Below are 10,889 nucleotides of genomic sequence, written 5' to 3' on the forward strand. Positions count from 1 at the left end.
GGGGGGGGAGAGGGAGGGGAGGAGGGGAGAGGGAGGGGGAGGGGGAGGAGGAGGAAGGGAAAGGGGGAAGGGAGGAGGGGAAGAGGAGGAGGGGCACAGAAGAAGAGGACTGTTGCCACCAGCTCTGTCCCTTCCAGCTCCACAAGGGCAAGGCCCCTGCCTCTGACCCACTGGTCCACCTCCCCTCCCCAGCCCCACCCTGCCCCCATGTCACTCCTCCGCCCAAACCTGGCTCCCTTCTGAGACTCCTCCGGGACTCAGCTTGGACTTCACCTGTGGGCCGGCCTGGTCTAGACCGCCTCCCACAGAGCCGGCGGCCCGTGCTCCGCACTCCCGAAGGGCCGAGCCACCTGTGCTCTCCTTTCATCAAACTCTTGGCATTTGTGCACTGATTCGTGTGTGCCCGCTCGGGACCGGGAGCCCCCGAGGGCAGGGGCTTTGTCCCTGCGTCCCCACGCAGCCGACCCAGTGGCTGTGGGATAGCGGCAGCTCCGTAGATGTTTCTGGAATAAAGGGAGGAGGGGATGGAGAGAGAAGCGAGGAGAGTCGGAGAAGAAAGGAAGGGTTCGGGAGCCGTGGCTGAGCCTGGGGGAGAGCTGCCCTCTGTCCTTTCCCGACTCACCTCTGCCAGGAACCCAGGTGACTCTGGCTGCAGCATCGTGCTTTTGGCCGCTCTCAGATATCTCAGCAGCAGAAAAGATCGCGGGGTCTAGAAAAAGTCGCCTCATTTGGCAAACGGAGGATTACCGGTGACGTTCGACCAAGTCGTTTTGAGTGGCAGAATCAAAAGCCAGGTTATGAGGGATTGCACGCTACGGGGGAGGGGATCGCGCGGTCACCGGTCCCGCTCAGCGGCTAGCCGGGCCCGCACCCGGCGGAACCTTCCAGAATGAGTCATCTCAGCCCCAACCACCTTAGGAAGCCTGGGCCCGGCAGCCGGTAGACCCTCTCCTTTGCGATCCAGATCCTGCCTCTTCCCTGCTTCCCCTCTCAGCACTCCTGGACCTCGCTCCCACTCCCCAGAGGGAGGCCCCAAGGCAGTCCCGACCCTGAGGCCTTCTCCGCCTGCCCGCCCTTCACCCCACTTTTGAAAGTCACGGGAGCACCCAGTGATCTGCCGGGGCCTTTCAGTCGGGAGCTCCCGGTGCCCTGCCTGGCTCCACCGGCCCCCTGCTCGCGCGGGCCTCGACCCCGCGTCCTCAGTCCCCAGGCCCCTCCTCTCCTGGCATCCCGGGCACCCATCCGGGGCTCTACCCATTTGCAGCCCACGTCCACCTGCGGTGGCGATCACCGTACCCATTCTTAGAGGACGAAGCAGGCTCGCAAAAGTTCTGCCACCTTGCCCACCTAAACCGACAGCGTCCCCTTTGAGTCCGAGGGCCGTTTTATTCATCCAGCTCAGCCCTGGGCACGTATCAGTTGATAAATGTGGGTAAAAATGGAAGGGAGACCCAGAGGATTATAGCGGTAAAATTAAGGGAAGTTTTCTTGTATCTAAATCTCTCCCGATTAGAGGATTCCTACGTAGTTCTAAACATTCAAATTCGGGAATGTAGAACACAGAAGATGAAAGTCCTCCAAATTGCACTCCTTCAAGAAAATCATTATTAACACTGTGGTTCATGACCCTCGAGGTCTTTCCTCGGTAGATACGGACATAGAATTACGGACAATTCTTTTGCAAAAACGGGATATGAGGAGCACTGCTCTGTACCAATTTTTCCAGCTATAGCCCCGTTTTGAATTAAAAAAAATTTTTTTTAAATGTTTATTTATTTAAAAAAAATTTTTTTTTCAACGTTTATTTATTTTTGGGACAGAGAGAGACAGAGCATGAACGGGGGAGGGGCAGAGAGAGAGGGAGACACAGAATCGGAAACAGGCTCCAGGCTCCGAGCCATCAGCCCAGAGCCCGACGCGGGGCTCGAACTCACGGACCGTGAGATCGTGACCTGGCTGAAGTCGGACGCTTAACCGACTGCGCCACCCAGGCGCCCCAATGTTTATTTATTTTTGAGACAGAGACAGAGCATGAATGGGGGAGGCTCAGAGAGAGAGGGAGACACAGAATCTGAAACAGGCTCCAGGCTCTGAGCGGTCAGCCCAGACCCCGACGCGGGGCTCGAACTCACGGACCGCGACATCTTGACCTGAGCCGAAGTCCGGCGCTTAACCGACTGAGCCACCCAGGCGCCCCTTGAATTTTTTTCTAAATGGTTCTTTTTGAGAGGGAGAGGGAGAGAGAGAGAATCCCAAGCAGGTTCCACGTTGTCATCGCAGAACCTGCCTCAGGGCTCGAACTCGCGAACCCGTGAGATCACCGCCTGAGGCGAAATCAAGGGTCGGACGCTTAACCGCCTGAGCCCCCCCAGGTCCCCCTTATTATTATTTTCAGTGGCTAAGCTGTACACGTTGTGCGGATGTAACATTTTACTTAATGAACCCCCTATTGACTGACATTTGGGTTTGTCCTAATTTTTTTTTTTTTTTTAATCACAAACAATGCCACAACGAACAGCTCTGGAAGGAAAATGACTTTGAAAGACCCCCCCCCGTTCAGGTGAGGAGAAGCGCCCGCAGGATGGCAAAGCGCGGTTCCACAAGATGGAGTATACCTGATCGGGCAGGTGTTCCAAGCCGGCCTAAGGAAGAGAGCCAGGAGCAGGCTGGGTGGGGTTTTCACTTCCCAAGGGGAAGGGACCCCAAAGGGAGGGCCCCCTCTCCTTGAGGAATAGGATAGGCATCTCGGTGGACAGGCTCTTTGCAGGAAGAATCTGGTTATTCTGAGATGGTGAAGACGGTGCACGTCAGGGGGCCCCCAGTTTCTCTGTGATGTAGGAGGTGAGGTTGAGTACTGGGGGTGGTGACGTCTGCCGGGGGGAAGGGGTCGATATACCACAGCCTGAAAACGTGCAGGAAGGTTTGGGGAACAGGCATTGAATTCAAATACGAGGGCACTCTGAAAGCAGGAGAAGGGTCTGTGTAGGGTGGAGGCCCAGGGCTCCAGTGGAGAGGAAGACTCCAGAAAGTCTTGATTTGATTCCTCACAATGCCAAGTACCTCTTCCCTTTCCCTTCTCCCTCCCCCAATAGGTTTTCTTGTCCCTTGTCTTCTAATTTGCTTTTTCTGATCTCCATCCCTCTCGCGGTGGTGTTTCTAGAGTTGGAGAAAACCATCCTTTCTGCATCTACACCTGCAGAAACACCTTCAAGGGGGGCAGAAATTACCTCTGGAAGATCCAGCCCAGGGCAAAGGAGTTCAGAACCATCCTGCCACCAGGTGGCGCTCCAAGCCCAATATTTTGGCCTTCCTGACCCGGCAGCTGGGGGGAGTCATTTCGGTAGGATAACGTACAAAGGAGTATGAAATGTTAACTATCTGTAAAAGTTAATAAAAATCGGGGGGCATGTGGGAGCTTCAGTCGGTTAAACGTCCGACTCTTGGTTTTGGCTCAGGTCATGATCTCAAGGTCGTGAGATCTAGCCCCGCGTTGGGCTCTGCACTGGAAAGGTGGAGCCTGCTGGGGATTCTCTCTCTCTCTCTCTCTCTCTCTCTCTCTCTCTCTCTGCCTCTCCCCTGTTCGTGCTTTCTCTCTCTCGCTCTCTTAAAATAAATAAATAAACTTAAAAATGAAGTCAGTAAAAATCTGCACACGTATGAAAAAAAGCTTTATTCCTAGTTCCCGGGGGCAGTTTCAGGGATAGCATCGCAAATTTCTAAGTAAAAAGAATTTTTATTCGTCATGTGGCCTATGGGTCTCAAAAGGGTTTGTGAGTGAAGAACAAACACCGTGAAACCAGCTTTTGCTTCCCCGTTTGGGAAGAGGTAGAGAATGTCGACTAAGCAATGACCTAGAGAAGGCTATGAAATCCATAAATCACGAATGATCGGCGACAAAGCTAACACGTCCCAATATTCATTCTAAATCCACTTACTGAGTGAGATTTTGAGAAAACAAAACCAGGTTATGTAGGAAATGTAGCCAGCTGGCAAATGTTCAAGCAGTTGAACGTATGGCTCATGTGTCTGGAGGGAATCTCCGCCTCCCCACCGCAGCGTGCAGAAAGAGAACTTGATTTTCTAGGACTCTTTTTCTTTGTACGTTTACTTATTTATTTTGAGAGAGAGCATGAGCAGGGGAGGGGCAGAGAGAGAAAGAGAGAGAGAGAATCCCAAGCAGGTTCCGTGCTGTCAGCACAGAGCCCGACGTGGGGCTAGAACTCACAAACTCTGGGATCGTGACCCGAGCCGAAATCACGGGTCAGACGCCCAACGAGCTAAGCCACCCGGGCGCCCCTCTGGCGCTGTTTTCTCTTCGTCTCTGAGCTTTCGTCCCACTGACTTTCCCAAAAGTTAACTCACGCTTTCAGAATCCATGGGCCTCCCCGGCCCTCCTACCCCCTTCCCTCCCTTCCCTCTTCAAACCAGGTGAGAAGCAGCCTTCTCCCCTCGCCCTTCCGGGAGACCCAGATGTCCTTCTGTAGCTTTACCTCCACAAACGCCCCTAAGACATTGGGCCTTTAGAAGACAAAATCCAAATAACTTACCCCACATGTGTCCGCAGGGCAACGAGCACAGAGCTGAAGGTGGGCTTGGATGGGAGCAAAGGAAAGGGAGTGTCATCTCTGTGTCCGGAGCGTGGTTTTGCACAGATTTGGCTTTAGATCACTTGTTTGGGGACCACCTGGCTCCTATTTAACATGCAGCTGTCGGGAGTCAAATATACTGACCCAGGGGCTCCAGGGCAGGGCCACCGAAGCCAATGACGTTTGGGAATCACTTAGCAGAGCCCGCGTTCTCAAAGCGCGGTTCCCGGCCCAGCAGCAACAGCATCCCATGGGCCCAGCTTGTTCGAGAGGCAAATTCCTGGGCTCTAGGTCCAGGCCTACTGAATCAGAAACCGGTGCGGGACTGAGCAATCTGAGGTCTCGGCAGTCCCCCAGGTGACTCTGAGGCATGCTGGAGTCTAAGAACCAATTGCAATTGAGCAGTTACTCGAAAGTGGTGGTTCTCGACTTGGCCCGAGCAGTGGAATCACCTGTGTGCTTTCAAACCCCAAAGCCCTGGCTGAACCCCAGACCCATTGAGTCACAGTCTGCATAAGTGAGGCCCAGGCACGGGGATTTTTAAGGCTCCCTAGTTAATTTCAAGGTGCAACCAAGATGAAGAACTTACTGCGGCGGGTGGGGGACGGGAGGCCTAAATCTCTGGGACCATCTCACAATAAACATGTCCTCCCTGCGGACATATCCTGGTATCGGCAGCCTGAGAATCTCGGGCCCTTGCAACCATTGTTATTCATGGGCCAGAGTCATCTCCCACCTGTGGGCCTGTATGGATTAAAGACTTAAATGGAGGAACCGAGACCCTAAGACTCCTTAAAGAAAACATAGGGGGAAAGCTCCTTGACATTGGTCTTGGCAATGATTTTTTTTTTTTTTTTTTTAGCGATGATACCAGAATTACAGGCAACAAAGTCAAATGTGAACCAGCAGGGGTCCCTCAAACTAAAAAGCTGCTGCGCAGCGAAGGGAGCGACGAAGCGAAAAGGCAGTCCCTACAGAATGGGAGAAAACATTTGCAAGCTGTATATCTGATCAGGGGTTAATATTTAAAACACACCGGAACTCCTATAGCTCAACAGCAAAACAACAACAACAAAACCCAACGCAACAAAACAAGCAAACCAAAAAACAATTTAAAAATGGGCACGGGTACTGAACTGGTATTTCTTCCAAAGAAGCTATAGAAACAGCCAACATATATATGGAAAGGTGCTAATCATCAGGGAAGTGGAAATCAAAATCACAGTGAAGGGTGGGAACTCGTCCTGCTTGTCCTTGACCCCTCCCTCTGCTTGTCACGGCAGATAGCGCGATTTGTCAGGTTGGCCACAGTGGGGGAATGGTCACAGCTCGTGTTTGCTCCAGTCTCCCAGCTCTTGGTCTCGTGGGACGCTGCTGAGACCCTGTCTTTGCTTCTGCTGCCCTCCGGTAAGCTCTGGGTGGCAGGGAGCCCTCACTCTGGACCAAAGGCTCGCACTTCTGTTTTTCCAACTGTGCCTGCGCGGGCCATCTCACCTGAGTCGGGGAATTGGAGCGTCGCAATACAAGTCCAAGCGATGGACTTGACAAATTTGACAAATTTGACAAATGCTGGATCTTAACCCCACCTGGCACCAGGGCGTGTTGCTCAGCTGCAGAGAGATGCGAGTGGCCTGGTCCCCCAGGCCCCAGCAATTCTGTAACCTGCGGACTTCCTGAGTGGAATTCTACACCTCCAAGGGAGCTTCACCAAGGTTGCGTGTCGTTCAACTTGGGCGACCAGCGCCTCTTCGGGAGAGATTAAACCCTGCACGTCACATTCTCGGAAGAAAGCACTTTATTTAGACTTTCGGATTTAAGCCTGGATGTGGTCTCTCTCAAGAAGGCTCTGTGACTGAAGTTTCACGAAAACGGATTCTATCAGGAAAAATGTCGAGTCCCGCACGACAATGGAGAAGACCAGTTACACCCAGAGTCTGGGCAAATATCAGAACTCGATTCTGATTCTTAACAGTGAAGAACCATCACAGGGCTTCATGCAAACCAACATGGGGCACCACCCCATACTTTTGGGTTTTCTTTTTTTTCTTCTTGCAGGATCATGGGAAAAAGCAGAACTGGGGAAATATCAGAACTTGGGTCAACAAAAAGGGACTTTCCTCAAATAAATTTCAAGCAGGAAGTGGTCAGCATTCTCGTGGTTAGAAAGAATATTATGGAAAATGAGAAATTACATGTTTTAAAAAGCCTACAGAAATGAGCTCTGGGTGTCTGAGGCATTTCTGGAAAGTTGGATGGATTCATAGCCAAGGAAAACCAGAGTAGACCAAACAGTGATTGAGAATAGGTAATGAATGGAAGAGCTAACAAACTGAATGTTGTTCCTTACATGAAAAAAAATTTTTAAATGCTGTATGAATATAGTACATGAAATGTTGAGCATAAACCTTATTGCACAGCAGAAATGGTTAGTACAAGAAAATTCTCAGATACTGTGTGTGCAAAGGATTAAAAATATTCACCATGTGAGGAACATAGAGTTAGTCTTTCAAGCATATAAAATTGATCATATATCTAACATAATAAAATAAAAAAAATAATATAAGCTAATATTTATGGAGCACTTGGTAGATATCAGACCCCATGCTGAGTACTTTTCATGGATCATATCACTTCGTTTTACAACTAACCTATGTACAAGTTAGACTTAGCAATTCTAAAACACACACATACATACACATAAACACAAATATACACACCCATGCATATATATGCATATACACATAAAGGCACACATTATATATGAATGGATATATATATGTGTGTGTATATATATATATATACATACATATGTATATATATATATGTATAAGCCATATATATATAAGCAAATGAGCATTCCATCATCTTTGACTTTGACACCCCAGTGTCACGCCCACCCAGTGATAGTTTTCATGAACTCACAGTTCAGTAGGATGAAAAAGACAACAAACCCTCAAACTATGAAATCTCAGCAGGCTTCAAAGACACCATTTATGGGCTGGTGGGGTAGGAGCGGTGGCAAAAGAGAACGGTTAGTGGTTAGATGATTCAGAAATATGAGTGGGGGCACTCAGCGAGAGAGGTTGAGAGTAAGAGAGCGGGAGACATACTAAGAGGGATTCCATCTTTGCTTAAACCACAGCGTAACATTGGGGGCAATGGAAATAAATGGTCAAAACCAAGATTTGATCATCTGCGGTCTTCAACATTTTTTATACTGTCTTCTCATCGATGGACAACAGTGAACACACACCCCTACGTATTTCTGTATTAATACAATGGGTATATGATAAAATAGCCCCAAACACACTTTGGAAAAGATGATTGTATCTATTTTGATATTTTCTTCCTACATCTCGCTTTGAAGACCCAGCCAAGGGTCTCAGGAAACGAACATCAACAGCCATGAGTTTCTGCTAGGTGGCACTCTTTGCCATATGCATAGAACCACTAATTCAGTCAGATGCTAGGAAAATTGGACTAAAGACACCTTTAAATTGCGAATATAAGCAGCACCTCTATTTGTCAGGACTTCAGGGACTGCAAATCAGTTGGCCACTTACTTGTCTCTGCCTAAATCTGTCCAGTGTACTTGGTCCAAATTGTCTTCGCATTTTAGCCTTGAACAGAACTTCCAATCCAATGTAAATTATACCCCTCCAAAACAGGTGCCTGGGGGGAACAATTTAAGTGCAGCTCCGCTCCCTAGCAGTGGGTTAAGAGCACCGAGGGTTCTGTAGAGAAGGAGACACTGAGCATACCTGGGGCAACTCAGGCTTTCCTTGCTGAAGTGAGCCCTCTATTAACAGTCTGTGGTACTTCTTAAACTGGGCTCTGTGGACCAGCTGCGTCAGAAGCACGCGGGCTATTTGTAGAAGTGTAGATTCCTGGGTCCCAGAGATCAGGCTCTCTGGTGTGGTTTCCAAGCTCCGGAGACTGATTCTGGTCCCGGGTAAAATTGGAGAACGAATTGAACTGCTTGGACAGAGCTGGGTCAGTTTTGGGGAGAACCACTTACCTCCTCTGTGACCCTGGGTAGTTGACCTAACCCCTCTGATCTCACCTATATCTCTGAGTTACCCCATCATCTTCAAGATCGAGCTCCTAATACCAGCCTCGTAGAGGCGATGTGAAGATTTAATGGAATGAATGAAGCATTAGTTTGCATTTGCTGCTTAAGAAATGTGACTTCCGGGGCGCCTGGGTGGCGCAGTCGGTTAAGCGTCCGACTTCAGCCAGGTCACGATCTCGCGGTCCGTGAGTTCGAGCCCCACGTCGGGCTCTGGGCTGATAGCTCAGAGCCTGGAGCCTGTTTCCGATTCTGTGTCTCCCTCTCTCTCTGCCCCTCCCCCGTTCATGCTCTGTCTCTCTCTGTCCCAAAAATAAATAAACGTTGAAAAAAAAAAAAAAAAAGAAATGTGACTTCCTTCCCTCCTCCCCCTCTTCCTCCTCCACACTCCATTCCATAACACTGTCCGGGTCCCAGTAACTTCATCTTACACTGTTCTTCTTAAGATCCTCCTCACTCTCTCCTTGCCCTATCCTCCCCTTTGGGGACCTGCCCTCACGAATAGGAGCCAAATTTGTGATTATTTCAGATTCGTGTGCTCTCCGTTCAGAACACGTTTCCTGTGTTCTGTTTACTTAGGTGGCCTGCTCTGGAGAGTTGATTATCTCGCAAATGAATCCATCATGATGTGTTAACGGAGAAGAGTAATGTGTTAACATAATCCCTGGTAACAGAGTCCTGCTTGGTGGGCTTCCATTTGGACCTGGCCCTGGGGTGTTCCCCACGGTCCCAGGGGTGACTACAGGACAGCAGACTGGTTCTAATTTCCAAAACAGCCCAAGTACTGTTCTTAGCAGTGTGGACCCCTAGACAATGAGCCTCATTGTGGGGTTCATGCAGGTGTTACTACACTTTTGCTCAAGATGTCAACTCATGCAATTCGCCGTTGTGAAAACCCCTGGAATCTACGACCCACCGCATCGCCTTGGCCAGTGAGACATGAAGCAGTCATGTGTATCATACAAGACAAATGTGGCATCCTACTTGGCTGTGCCTGTCTGGCCTTGGCCCTCGGGCCTTGCCACACGAAGAACCGTTTTCCGTGTGTGGAAGCAGCTGCCGACCTCAGCCTGCCCACTGGTGGGCTCTAGGGATGTCAGAAAACTGCCACGGGGCCACCAGAACTTCCTCTTTCCTTCTAGATCCTACCAGACTGCTGTTTCTAGACGAAGCTCCTTGTAAGACACTAGAACTCCAACCTCCTCAGTCAGTTTAAGTGTGGGCTCCCCCAAAACATTTAATTAATATAAATCTCCAAGATTATAGATATCTATCTATATCTATCTATCCATAGATATCTATCTATCTATCTAGAGAGAGAAAGAGGGAGAAATAAAACCATTGAACTGTATAACAAACATGTTAGAAATTGACTACAACCTGGGGCACCTGGGTGGCTCAGTCAGTTAAGCATCCCACTTCAGCTCAGGTCATGATCTCATGGTTCAATCTCATGGGCCCAAGTTCAAGCCCCATGTCGGGCTCTCTGCTGTCATTGCGAAGGCTGCTTCTGATCTTCTGTCCCCTCTCTCTCTGCCCTACACAGACACACACACTCTCTCTCTCTCTCTCAAAAATAAATATTAAAAAAAAAAAAAAGAAAGAAATTGGTTACGACCCAAGATGAAGGTAATCTGAAAGGCAGAGTACCGGATCTTATCCCATTTCTTAACTCGTGTGGCTAAAATGTGAGAGAAGTAGAAAGAATATGAATTTGAAGGTGGCAAAGAGCAGAGTCCAGCCAGTGTGACCCAGGGAAGGTCTTGCCGAGCTGATCGTGGAAGGCCGTGCTCACTGAGACAGATGGGGATTGACTCCGGGTGTGTGGGGGAAAGAGATCGCTTTTAAGCCAGTAGCACACACAAAACCACTGCTTCCAAACCGAAGATCCCCACCTGCAACCACTACCCTTTCTCTTTGTTCTTGTGCACTCCACGAGGCTTGCCGTGGGCGTCTAAAGCCAAAAAGGAAACTGAGAGGGGGTGGGGGGGGGGGGGAAGCAAAAGCAGAAAGATGAGAGAGACGTAAAACCTAAAACAGCATGAGCCTGCCCTGTGGTCATCACGCTGTCGCCAGCATGGTGCACGCGTGACCCCCGTGTCAGCCAGCCACTGCGTACCGTCACGTCATGACTTTTTCTTTTCCACTTTCCCCTTCACTTGGTTGGTTGGTTGGTCGGTTGGTCAGCCCCCTGTTCTCCCTCATCACATGAACTCAGTCAGATGGGTTAATTT

This window comes from Herpailurus yagouaroundi, unplaced genomic scaffold, assembly GCF_014898765.1.
Source record: "Herpailurus yagouaroundi ecotype Mexico unplaced genomic scaffold, PumYag 67525, whole genome shotgun sequence".
NCBI classification, from domain to species: domain Eukaryota; kingdom Metazoa; phylum Chordata; class Mammalia; order Carnivora; family Felidae; genus Herpailurus; species Herpailurus yagouaroundi.